Source organism: Belonocnema kinseyi, chromosome 6 (genome assembly GCF_010883055.1).
Source record: "Belonocnema kinseyi isolate 2016_QV_RU_SX_M_011 chromosome 6, B_treatae_v1, whole genome shotgun sequence".
Lineage (NCBI taxonomy): Eukaryota > Metazoa > Arthropoda > Insecta > Hymenoptera > Cynipidae > Belonocnema > Belonocnema kinseyi.
This window is the reverse complement of record NC_046662.1, coordinates 44,441,101-44,455,013: the sequence shown is the minus strand read 5'-3', so window position 1 is coordinate 44,455,013 and position 13,913 is coordinate 44,441,101. Positions and strand designations below refer to the sequence as shown.

At 27.1% G+C, this 13,913-nt stretch overlaps 2 protein-coding genes across 2 annotated transcripts in view; one reads left to right on the top strand and one right to left on the bottom strand.

Annotated features, from left to right (window-relative positions):
* Positions 1–13,913, top strand: part of LOC117174163 (TIMELESS-interacting protein) — a 29,226-nt gene that overhangs the window by 455 nt on the left and 14,858 nt on the right. The gene's annotated exons all lie outside the window — the stretch shown is intronic.
* Positions 1–13,913, bottom strand: part of LOC117174162 (very long-chain-fatty-acid--CoA ligase bubblegum-like) — a 119,208-nt gene that overhangs the window by 104,048 nt on the left and 1,247 nt on the right. The window lies entirely within an intron of this gene.

Below are 13,913 nucleotides of genomic sequence, written 5' to 3'. Positions count from 1 at the left end.
GATATAGAAAATTCCCAAACAGATTATAATATTAACGAATTTGAAAAGTTAAAAGATTAACTCATTTTTTAACTTTTGAGTCTGCAAACAATTACATATCTGAAGTCGTACAAATTCCAATTTTTTGCCTCATTGATGTTGGGTATGATTGGTTCGTTACATTAATTCATTTTTTTCATTGTTAATAATCAAATTACATTATAAATAATTCACTTTTTTGGGACTGAAAAATAAGAAAAATTCCGATTTGGAAAATTCCCGAACAGCTTATAATATTGACGAATTGGAAAATTCACGAATAATAAAATTCCAGGCAGTTCTGAATATTACCGAATTTGAAAAGTTAAGAGATTAACTCATTTTTTTACCTTTAGAGCCTGCAAACAATTGTCGGCAATTGTACCAATTCCACCTTATCGATTCTAGGCATTTTTGGTTCATTATGTCATTTTTAATAATCATGATTATTATTAACTATTATAATTATAATTATATCATATAATTAAATTAAATGATAAATAATTCATCTTGGAGGATTGAAAAAACTCGAAAAATAAAATTCCCGATTTGGAAAATGCCTGAAAAGCTTATAATATTACAGAATTAGAAAATTTGCGAATAATCAAATTTCACACAGTTTTTATTATTACCGAATTTGAACATTCTCAAATATTAAAATTCTCGGCACAAAATTATCGAATGATAAAATATCGGAATTAAAAAATGTCCGAGTTATAAAATTTCCGAATATAAACAATTAAGCGAAAATTTTATTGTACAATAATTTTAATTGTAAAAATATAATTAATTTTATAGATAAAAAAATAATGCTTGAATTTGAGAATTTTTTAGTTCTGATATTTTATAATTCGCGAATGTTTTGTCGGGAACTTTATTATTCGGGAAATTTCAAATTCAGTAATACTAAAACTGTCGCGAATTTCATTATTCCGGAATTTTCCAATTCGGTAATATTATCAATTATTCAGGAATTTTATTTTTTGGGGATCTTATTTTGGTGGAACTTTCCTATTAGAGAATTTTTTTCTCGGAATTTTCAAATTCGTGAATTTTGATATACGGGAATGTTATTATTCGGGAATTTGCAGTAGTCCCAGGAATACTATTATACGTGAATTTTCCAATCAGATAATATTAGAAACTATTCGGGAATTTTATTATTCAGGAATATTATCATTCGGAAATTTTTCAATTCGGGATTTTTATTATTCGGAAATTTTATAATTCGAGAATTTTTCAATTTTCTAATATCATAAATTATTCAAGAATTTTATTTTTCCAAAATTTTATTTTTTGGGAATTTTATTATTTAGGAATTTTTTTAAATCGTAAATTTTATTATTCGGGAATTTTATTTGTCGTTTTCCAATTGTCCAATTCCACTATTGGAAATTTTATTTTTTGGTATATTTCAGTCATTCCAGGAATTTTATTTTTTAGAAATTTCCCGATTCGGTAATATTATACACTACTTGGGAGTTTTATTATTCAGGAATTTTATCCGCGATTTTTTCCAATTCGTAAATTTTACATTGTTCGGAATTTTTATTTTCAGGATTTTTCAGTCGTCCCGGGAATTTTATTTTTCAGGAATTTTTCAATTCAGAAATTTTCAAATTAAGTAATTTCATTATTCAGGAATTTTACAGGGTCAAGAATTTTATTTCTAGGGATTTTCCAGACGTCCCACGAATTTGATTATTCTGGAATTTTCCAATTCACGGTAATATTATAAATTATTCAGGAATTTAATTTTTCGAGAATCTTATTTTTTGGGAGTTTTATTATTTAGGAATTTTTTGTACTCGTAAATTTTATTATTCGGGAATTTTCAAATTCTGGAATTTTTTTTTTCGGGAATTTTCCAATTCGGGAATTCTTCACTATTAGAAATTTTATTTTTTGGTATTTTTCAGTCATCCCAGGAATTTTATTTTTCGGAAATTTCCCGATTCGGTAATATTATGAACTATTTGAGAGTTTAATTATTCAGGAATTTTATTCTGGATTTTTTCCAATTCGTAAATTTTACTGTGTTCGGAATTTAATTTTTCAGGATTTTTCAGTCGTCCCGGGAATTTTATGTTTCAGGAAATTTCAAATTCGGGAATGTTCCAATTCGGGAACTTTATTTTTCAAGCATTTTCAAATTGAGTAATTTCATTATTTGGGAATTTTACAGTGTCCAGAATTTTGGTTTTAGGGATTCTCCAGCCGTCCCACGAATTTCATTATTCCAGAATTTTCTAATTCAATAATATTATAAATTATTCAAGAATTTTATTTTTCGGGAATTTTATTTTTGTGCAACTTGCCTATTGAGGGATTTTTTCGGAAATTCGGAAAATTCCCGATTAGGTAATATTATAAACTATTTGGGAGTTTTATAATTCAGGAATTTTATTCGGGATTTTTTCCAATGCGTAAATTTTAGTGAACGGAATTTTAATTTTCAGAATTTTTCAGTCATCCGGGGAATTTTATTTTTCAGAGATGTTCCAAATCGGGAATTTTATTTTTCTGGCATTTTCAAATTTCCCAGGAATTTTATTATTCGGGAATTTTTGAATACGGTAACATTCGAGAATTTTATTATATACGGAAATTTTATTTTTCAGGATTTTTCAGTCTTTCCGGGAATTTTATTATTCAGGAATTTTTAAATTCGGGACTTTTATTTTCACGAATTTTTAAATTCGGGAATTTTCAAATCGAGTAATTTCATTATTCGGGAATTTTACAGTGTCAAGAATTTTATTTTTAGGGATTTTCCAGTCGTCCCACGAATTTCATTATTCCGGAATTTTTCGATTCGGTAATATTATAAATTATTAAGGAATTTAATTTTTCGGGCATTTCATTTTTGGGGAACTTTCCTATTGAGGAATTTTTTTTCTCGGCATTTTCAAATTCAAGAATTTTAATATACGAAAATGTTATTCTTCGGGAATTTTCAGTAGTCTCGGTAATTTTATTATTTTGGAATTTTTAAAATCGGTTAAATATTATAAACTATTCGGGAATTTTATTTTTCGGGAATTTTCCAATTGAGTAATTTCACTATTCGGGAATTTTACAGCCTCAATAATTTTATTTTGAGGGATTTTCCAGTCGCCCCGTGAATTTAAGTATTCCCGAATTTTCCAATTCGGTAATATTATAAACTATTCGGGAATTTTATTATTCAGAAATTTTATTATTTGCGAATTTGCACCAAATCTCCACGTTTTGAGAACCCCTGAGACAGAAACAAAAACGATTTTTATGAAGGTTTCCGCCTGTAATTTTTGCCAATGGTTCTGTTTTTATCAAGCGAAAATGCTTTTTAAGTAATAAAAATGCCATTTTTCAAAACAACTATACGAGACATGCAAAAAATGTTGAGTCGCAAAATTGAAACTTTATTTATTTATATTTAGCTTTATTACTTTAATATTTCTTTCTTATTTTTAATTACATTTTATTCTTATCCACACTAAAACATGTATCATTTTAATAAATGTACATATATGATTAAAATTTATAATATGGATTGATATGGAAACATACGTATTTTAACTGTCTTGTTCTTATAATTTTTTATTTTCAATCTTGTTTTTTACGATTAAAAAAAATCTACTCATTCTGGCTCGAAATTATTCATAACAATTTTGTAGATACATTTTAGGTGAACAACTTTTGTCTATTAATCTTTTTTCGTACCTTATATCGTTTTCAAGAAAATTTCATTTTTTCATTTTTAATACCATTTTTTACGGCTAAAACAAAAACTATGCGACATATCCAAAACTTATTCACGAAAAAATTGGAGATTTTTTGGATAGAAAACTTTGGTTAAATCATTTTTTTCATAGTTTGTGTCGTCTGTCCAAAAATTAAAAATTTTAATTCTATTTTTTAGCAAATTTGTAGACCCATATGAAATGCACAATTTTATGTCTATTCATATTTTTTTATCTTGTATAATTGATCAGTAAAATGGAATTTCTCATTATGTTTTGCCCGATCAAAATTTGAATTTTTCAAGGAAATTCGGAAAGTTGTTACGATAATTTTGTAGAGCCTTCAAAAAGTGAAGTTTTTCCTCTCTGGACTTTTTTTCATATCGTCCATTGTTTGACTTAAAATGTTACTTTTCGTTTTTTTTTTTTTTTTTTAGATTTTGAAAATGCTATAACGCTGGTAATTTTCCTTTTATCAAAGAAAGCAATTAAGATAAATTGTTTTGATTAGTCTTTCGAAAGTTATCCGGTATACAGGCGACAACGACGACAGGACACCCACGTAAAACCGGTTTTTTCGGATTCAGGGGGTCTCAAAACGTGGAAATTAAAAAAATCTGCGATAGTCAGTTTTCACATAAAACTAATACCTTCTCATTATGATGATCATGTAAAAATAAAATAACTTTTTTGGAAAAAACAGCACAAAATACGAAAAAAAATTTAATTCTTAGAAAAATAAACAAGGTGCATTGAACAACAACTTTTTTATTCAGAAATTTTTCATTTCAACGCTTAAGAATTTACGTCTATAGGGTGGCCGAAAAACTTGAATTTACAAAATTCCCTGATTTGTCCCTGATCAATTTTGAAATTTCCCTGGCCATTTATTCAAAAACCAAAATTTTAATCATTTTAAGAATTTCCAATTTATTCCCTTATTCCAACCAAAAAATATGAATTCTTTACCATACAAGAGTAATTTTTTAATCCAAAAGGAGGAGTTTCCAACCGAATATTCAATTTCTCGACCAAAACAGATGAGTTTTTAACATTTATTAATATTAATTTTTTTATTTATTTATATATTATAATATTAATTTTTTTGAATAATTTAATGTTAAGAATTAAATTTTCAAACCACAAAGATTAATATTCTTAACAATGAATGCAACAGTTGTATTTTTAACCAAAAAAAATGACATTTCGACAAAAAGAGATGAATTTCTAAAATAAAATGACAATTTTCAGCTAAGAATATTAATTCCGAATAAAAATAATTAAGAAAGAATACGTGAATTTTCAACTGAAAACGATCGATTTGTAACCTAAAATCAAATACTTAAATTTTCAGTTTAAACAATTAATTTTCAATACAAAAGAAAAAAAGGATTTTTGACCAAATCGTGAAATAGAGGAAAGAAGAATTTTCTGTAAAACCGTTGAATTTTCAACCCGGACTTTCAGAAGAGTTAACTAGAGTTAAATTTTTGCCAAAATAGTTCAATTTTCAATACTAAAAGGCGAATTATCAATCAAAAAAGATGACTTTTGAAAAAAATTGTTAATTTTTTAACTAATAAAATTTTCAACTAAAAATATAATAGAAAGAAACAATTGCAAACAAAAAAATAAAAATGAAAACAGAAGGCAGAAAATGAGTAACCAGAATATTATATAACCGACTCTCGGTTTAAGCACAGTGTCGAGGGTTGCCTGCAAGTAGCCTTGTTGCTAAATCGATAGAATTGAAATGTAAGTCGTAAGCAGTCAGAGCCTCCTGAATCGTTTCAAATTGGAATGCATAATATTGCGCAATCTCCGTATGTGATTAACTGCGCACTGCGCCTTTCCGTCACGCTGCTGGTGTTTTTTTAGACAAGAGTCACAACTGTCTCTCGGCCCTTGAGCTAAGAAACTGCGTGGGCCAGCAGTTCTAGGAATTGCTAAACCGCGAGCGGCTAAACCGAGAGTCGGGTGTATCAGGGTTTTCGCCCAGTGTCGAGGGTTGCCTGCAAGTAGCCTTGTTGCTAAATCGATAGAATTGAAATGTAAGTCGTAAGCAGTCAGAGCCTCCTGAATCGTTACAAATTGGAATGCATAATATTGCGCAATCTCCGTATGTGATTAACTGCGCACTGCGCCTTTCCGTCACGCTGCTGGTGTTTTTTTAGACAAGAGTCACAACTGTCTCTCGGCCCTTGAGCTAAGAAACTGCGTGGGCCAGCAGTTCTAGGAATTGCTAAACCGCGAGCGGCTAAACCGAGAGTCGGGTGTATCAGGGTTTTCGCCAAACATCATTTTCAAAATTCCCTAATTTTTACTTTAACGTAGTATCTTTTATAAACAGAAGAAAAAAATGTCAAATTAAGCTTGGGAAATTCCCTAACCTTCCCTGATCAATCAAATTCCCTGACTTTTCCCTAATTTATAGATTTTCCCTGACTTACGGCCATCCGGCACGTATTAAATGAAAGCTATTCAGTGTTTCTAACTGTAAGAGAAATTGGGAAAAGGGGGATTTTTATTCATCGGGAAAAAACTGGGAATTGTAATTCAGTGGCCGGGATTTTTCTCACGAGTGTAGTAATGGATCACCTATCAATTTCTTAAGGTTACATTGCAACAACTTTCATTTTGAAAAATATTAAGCTAGATGACACTAGCAGTAAAAGTGGCAAGCAAAACGTTTTGGTAACCATGGATTGAATTTTGCTCACACGTGAAACTATTTTGCTCGCCGGTGTTGGGCATTTTGCTAATCACATTCGCGCACGATGCCGTTAAAGCGCAAAATTTCACATTTTTATCAATTAAACATTTCCAGGATTTATGATTAAAAATATACATCAACACTATCATTGACAATGCTTCAATTAAAGAATAAATCGATAAATTTGTAAATGTTCAAAATTATATCATTTTAAGCAGTTTTTAAGTGATAAACATTAAAACTGGACAGATTCAATCTTTATTAATTAACGAAAGGGCCATTCACCCCCGAATAACGAAGTTTTAGCGTTCGAAATTGGTTCAATTGGTTTCAAAATCCTTAAAACGTTTAGAAAATTTTTAAACTCTACATTTTGCTTTAAAGTTTTTGGAATGAGTTCAAATTTTAAATTATTCCTGAAATTTTTACAAAACTTCGCAATATTTATGAAAGTTATTCACATTTTTGTTAAGTATCAAAAAATGCTTTAAAGTTAAAAAAAAAATTGCCTTCAAATCTTACAGATTCTTTTTTTACAATTTAAAAAATTATTTCAAATTTTTTAAAATATTCTGTTGAAATTAATAAATAATTTTTTGCATACTTTTAAAGCCTTTTAAAATGTAAAAAAACGTCAAAATTTCTTGTTTAAAATCTTCAAAAATCTAAAAATATTTATATATCTCTTAAACTCACAATTTTTTAAGTTAAATTCAACTATGAAAAATGCATTTTTAACAAAATAGTAAAATCCTGAACCAAAATGATAGGTTTCAACAAACTAGGGTTATTTTCTACACAAACTTCATTTTTTTAGTTATCGAAAAAAACTTCTTGAGAAAATAAATATTGTTTAAACAAATAGAAATTTATTAAACATTAAAAGAAATGTACCATAATTATTTAATTATACAACAAAAAGTAGCATATGATACCAATTTGAAAAAAGTGGACATCTCTGACTCAATTTATATAAATGTTGAAAATAAACAATAATTAATTCTTTAGATAATTACATAATGTTTTTAGAAAAATGTACTACTCCAAACAATGACAAAATATTGCACTTCAATCAGAAAATATGATTATTTTTAAAAATTTTGGGGACTAAATAAATGTTTAAATAATTTATATTTGTTTGCAAAATTGAAAATCATTTAAAAAGTCATTGTAAATATTCAAATTGTCCATTATTAATTATTTTTATGAAAAAGACGACGAAAATTGCTAAAAAGTTACAATAATACGTAAAAATGTATAGTGTTTTTATTTTTGGGTCATATTTGGGGCGCTGTGGAGATGATGGGGGTCGATTGGAAATGAAAGTTATTAGTATGGTTTTATTTCATAGACGCTCCTCTTAAATCTCTAAAAAAAACTTGGCACGTTTCTATGAAACCCTGGAACATGAGTTCAATTTTTCGAAAATTCAAAACTTCTTCATGTTAATTAAATGAGATTTTGAAGTGCACGGTGGCACGTGTTAATATTCGAATTTCGAAGAAAAAAAACGGATTTTCTCTTTCCGGAAATGGAAAATTTGGGGGGGGAGGGTGTCTTGCTCTGTAGCTGGATAAAATATGTATTTAAGTCATAAATCGAATTCGACCTTGAAATAACCATGAAAGTCATCAAGATTATCCCCAAGGTTAAAACAAAGGTCACATTCATCACATACAGTATCAGCTTTAACGACCTCAAAAACCCCTTGGCTAATGTTTTTCGTTAACGCTCAAAATTGAACTCACTTACCCGAACTGAGCGGTCGTGACTTTCAAACGGCCGCCAGGTCAGGCTCAAGGTCAAAGTTTAGGCTCTCATCAACGCGTAATACTTACATAAGTTTGTCCGCTATGGAATATTTTCCAATAATTTTATTCTTATAGCTATCAAAACATTGTTTGATTTAAAATGACCTTAGGGTGACCTTTAAGGTTATCCGGAATATATTTCTAAGTTCTCCAATTGTCATTATGATTATACTGTAATTTTACAGGTTTAACTTACAACTAAGTTATTAATTTATTGAAATTAATTTATTCAACTTTTAAAGTTTTCACTTTGCAAGAACATTGTAAACTGTTGAACAATTCAAATAGAAATTATTCCGTTTAAAAACAAAAGCAGTATTAAATTGAAATAAAATAAAAAATTTTCATAGAATCTTTGACTTAGAATGGAAACTTCGAGAATAAGTTACAGATGTGGTGTCTAACTTAGGAAATTAATTCTTGAAAAGTACCTTAAACCTATCCAAAACATCTTGAAATTTACCAAAATTTTCTGTGTGTTTACCAGAAAAATTAAGAAAGTTATTGCAAACTCACACGAAACATAAAATACGAGTTTCATCCTCATCATTATTTCACTTAGTACTTGTAATTTTAATATTTTTCAAACAAATTACAGGAGCAAAAAAAATTTAACAACGATTACTGGTTGCAAGTGTCTGCAGAGAATATTTCAAGGAAATGTTAAAAGGGTAAGAGGGGTATTGCCGACCAGTTAACAGTCAATGGTTTTTTTTTAAGTTAATAAGATGTGGAATTGATCCATTTTTTTCTCAAGTTGAGTTCTACATTATTGTATATCATATTTCTATAAGTATTAATCACACGGAAAAAACAATCATTTGGTAATTGATTTATTTTCAACAAGTTGTATTTCATCGGCTTTGCACCCAACAGGAGGGCAAAGCCGACCGCAACGTTTTATGAAAATCAAAACATCTAAAGATAGGACAACATGATGGTTGGCTTCTGTGGTATTTTATGTACTAGAAAAATTACCTTGAGGTCCATGTGATGAGTGGGTCACGTGACCAGATTCCTATAACCTTACCGCCACTTTTTTTATTTCCCAATTTATTTTCACACGAAGTACAACATCAAGTTGAAAATTTTTGACAATAAATAAGAAGCACTAAGAAAGGTGGGCCTGGTCCTAAATTTTAATAATTATGAAAAAAGCAACAAACAAAAAACTTTGCAACAAAATTTTTTTTTTCATAATTATACAAATTTAGAACCAAACCCACCATTCTTAGTGCTTCTTGTTTAGTATCCCAAATTTTCAACTCGATGTGGCATTTCGTGTTAAGATAAGTTAGGAAATTACAAAAGTGGCGCCGGTAAGGTAGGAATCTGGTCACGTGACCCAATCATCATATGGCCTTAAACATATCCAGCAAAAAGAATAAGTTATTTTGAATAAAATATAGATTGTTGTAATATATTAATATGACGAATCTTCCATTTTTTCCTGGTAAAAACTGTTTTCTGTATCATTTTTCTTTAGCAACGTCAATTTTCAACATTTTGGTATAAGTAACAATATCTCTATAATAAAATAGATTTATTGAATGCAATGTCGAACTAAAATTGTTAAATAATATCAATGGTATATGAAAAGTCCCCTTTGCCCCACCAGTCGACGCTGCCCCCTTACACTACATATACTGCCTGATGGGTAATTCACACTGACATGTTAAAAAAAAGGTCCTTAAACTGATTAAATTTATCAATTTCGAATGTAGGTCGAGAATTACGGCAATCGGTATTTCCCGAGATGCGTCACGAGTGTTTCATGAATTTCGGTAATCAGTATTTCCAGAGATGTTATGAAAATATTTTACTTCATAACTCAGTATATTTTTAGAATAAATCTCCCTTTGTTAGTGCAAATACACATAGAAGTGCACATATTGTTCAATATATATTTTATTAGGCATTATCTATAGGGCGACGGAGATTTCCGTAACATTTGCCCTGAATAAGCTGAAAAAGGGGTTAGAATTGCGGATAATTCCATAAAGTTCTAGAAAAATATCTCTTCAAAGTTTTTTCCTACCTATCGTTATTTTTGAAATTTTTGCGAAAATGTGTAAAAAATCCTTGAATATTTTTTTTTTCTTAACAAATACAAGTTTTTGTTACGATGAAAAACAGAAAAGGACTGTTCAAGTATGCTCTTCTTTATTTTTTAGATACCCAAAAATGTTATTGTTGAGAAAAAAATTAGTCTCAAAAGATTTTATCAATATTTTCGAAAAAATATCGAAAATAATGTGAGACAGAAAAAAGTGTTAAAAGACAGTTTTTTTTTTAAATAATTTTTTTTTATGAAAAAAATGGAATTTTGAATAAATTAACATTGAATATTTTCAGAAAAACAACCGCCATTTTTTCTCTTTTAAACTTTTCAAAACTTTTTAAAACACTTTGACAAATAAAACATATTTAAATGGAATAATTAAAATAGTGATATTTAAAGTTTAAATTTAGCACTCTAAAATTTCAACGATTTAAGGCTTTCTATTTCAAACCATTCTATTTCAAATTGTTTAGTTTTGAATATTTTATTTTTAATTGCTAATTTTTAACCGATTCAGAATCGCATAGTAAATACAATTATTGCTACATTTTTCATACTCAAACTACATTTCAATTTAAAATGTTTTTCTTTTTAAATTATCAATTTAAAAACCCTCCTAATTTTGTATTGTTTAAGACTTAAAAACTTCATTTTAAGATTCTTTAGATTGAGAATGTATAACCTGTTGTTATTTTAATTGAAAATTAATCTTTTTGGTTAAAAATTGAAAACCATTTTGGTAAAAAATGCAACTGGCATGATTAAAAATTTAACTATTTATTCGTAAATTAAGTTTTTTGTTGAAAATTTATATTTTTGTGGTTGAAAATTCCACTGTTTTGTAGAAAATTCGCCTTTTTGGCTTGAAAATTCAGCCATTTTATTAGAGAATTAGGATATTTGGACGAAAATGAAATTTTCGTAGAATTTAACTTAAAAATTGGCTTTGTTGAAAATTGGGCTTCGAAGTTAAAATTCAAAGATTCAATTTTTCATTATAAATTGATCTTTTTTATTTGAAAATTAACATTCTTATAAAAAATTCTTTTTCCCCGGCTTAAAAATCAACTGTTTTCTAAAATATTGTAATTTTTAGCTTGAAAAATTAACTATTTTGTTAAAAATTCTTTCATTTTCTACCAAAATAGTTAAATTTTCAGTTAAAAAAAATTATAATTTTTTGCCAAAAGAGATAAATTTTGAAAATGAAAAGCAAAATTTGGAACCAAGAAAGAAAAAAATTCCACTAAATTATTGAATTTTCAAGCGAAAAAGTCCAATTCGCTATAAAAAAAAAGTTAAATTTTTAAGCCAAAATTTTGAATTTTCTACAAATAAGATACTTTTCAACTTAACAGTAGAAGTTTCTACCAAAATATTAAAATTTTATAACAAAAAAAAATGAATTTTTAACCGAATCGTTGGATTTTCATACAGAAAAGATTAATTTTCAAGAAAAAAGTTAATTTTTAATAAAATAGTCGAATGTTCTTCCATTTTCAAACCAAATTTTCAAACCTCAATTTTCAAACAAATAGTTGAATTTTCTACCAACATATTTTAATAATCTACGAAAAAACGAACTTTCTACCCAAATAGTTGAATTCTTAAAAAAGTACATGAATTTCTAACGAAAACAGATGAATTTTCAACAAAAAATATAATGCTTGATATTATTTTAATCAAAAGATTTTTAATCAAACAGAGTGAAATTCAACCAACAAAGACAAATTTTCAACAAAATAGCGGAATCCTCAACCAGATCAGATTAATTTTCCACCAAAATATTTAAATTTTCAATTTTTTTTAATTATATTTTTTTACCAAAAGTGATACATTTTAAAAATGAAAGCGCACAAGAACAATTTTCTGTTTAAAAAAAAAACCAGTTAAATTATATAATATATAATATAATATAATAATTTATATTATTTTAACCAAAAAAGATTTTAAGTCAAACAGTTGAATTTAAAAAAATCAACAAAATAGCTCATTCCTCAATTAGACTAATTTTCTACCAAAATAGTTAAATTTTCAGTTAAAGAAAATTATAATTTTTTACCAAAAGAGATAAATTTTGAAAATGAAAAGCAGAATTTGGAAACAAGAAAGAAAAAAATTTCACTAAATTATTGAATTTTCAAGCGAAAAAGTCCAATTCGCTATAAAAAAAAATTTTAATTTTTAAGCCAAAATTTTGAATTTTCTACAAATAAGATACTTTTCAACGTAACAGTAGAAGTTTCTACCAAAATATTAAAATTTTATAACAAAAAAAAATGAATTTTTAACCGAATCGTTGGATTTTCATACAGAAAAGATTAATTTTCAAGAAAAAAGTTAATTTTTAATAAAACAGTCGAATTTTCTTCCATTTTCAAACCCAAAAGAAGAATTTTCAACAACAGAGTTAAATTACCAACAAAAAGATCAATTTTCAAACAAATAGTTGAATTTTCTACCAACATATTTTAATAATCTACGAAAAAACGAACTTTCTACCCAAATAGTTGAATTCTTAACAAAATACATGAATTTCTAACCAAAATAGATGAATTTTCAACAAAAAATATAAGGCTTGATATTATTTCAATCAAAAAAGATTTTCAATCAAACACAGTTGAATTAAACTAAAAAAGACCAATTTGGAACAAAATAGCGCAATCCTCAACCAGATCATATTAATTTTCTACCAAAATATTTGAGTTTTCAATTTTTTTAATTATATTTTTTTACCAAAAGTGATAAATTTAGAAAATGAAAAGCTAAAATTTGAAACCAAAAAAAATCCACTAGATTATTGAATTTTCAGGCGCAAAAGAACTCTTTTCTGTTTAAAAAAGAAGCAGTTAAATTATATAATATATAATATAATATAATACTTTATATTATTTTAACCAAAAAAGATTTTAAATCAAACAGTTAAATTTAAAAAAATTCAACAAAATATCTCATTCCTCAATTAGATTAGATTAACTTTGTACCAAAATAGTTACATTTTCAGTTAAAAAAAAATTTCATTATTTTTGACCAAAAGAGAGAAATTTTGAAAGTGAAAAGCTGAATTTGGAATCAAGAAACAAAAAAAAATCCACGAAATTATTGAATTTTCAAGCGAAAAAGACAAATTTTCTAAAAAAAACTTTTGAATTTTCCAGCCAAATGGATGAATTTTCAACAAATAAGATACTTTTCAACCAAAAAGTCGAAGTTTCTACCATAATAGTTGCATTTTTAAACAAATACATGGATGATGTTCAACCAAGTAGTTACATTTTCAACAAAAATAGAAGAACTCTCAATGAAAAATATAATACTTGATATTTTTTTCAAACAAAAAATTATTGTTTTCAAGAAAATAGCTAAATGCTCAACCAAATGAGATTAATTTTCAAACCATGACTGTCCCATAAAAGTCTCTTCATACGAAATAATATACAAAAAACCTCAATTAACTTGAAAGTAATTAAAAATCAACTTTGTATATCACAAATTTTAAATAATTAATTTGACTCAATCGTAGAATTAATCTCTAAATGTTTTTTAACTTAATTATTATATATTGTGATATAAATTATTATAAT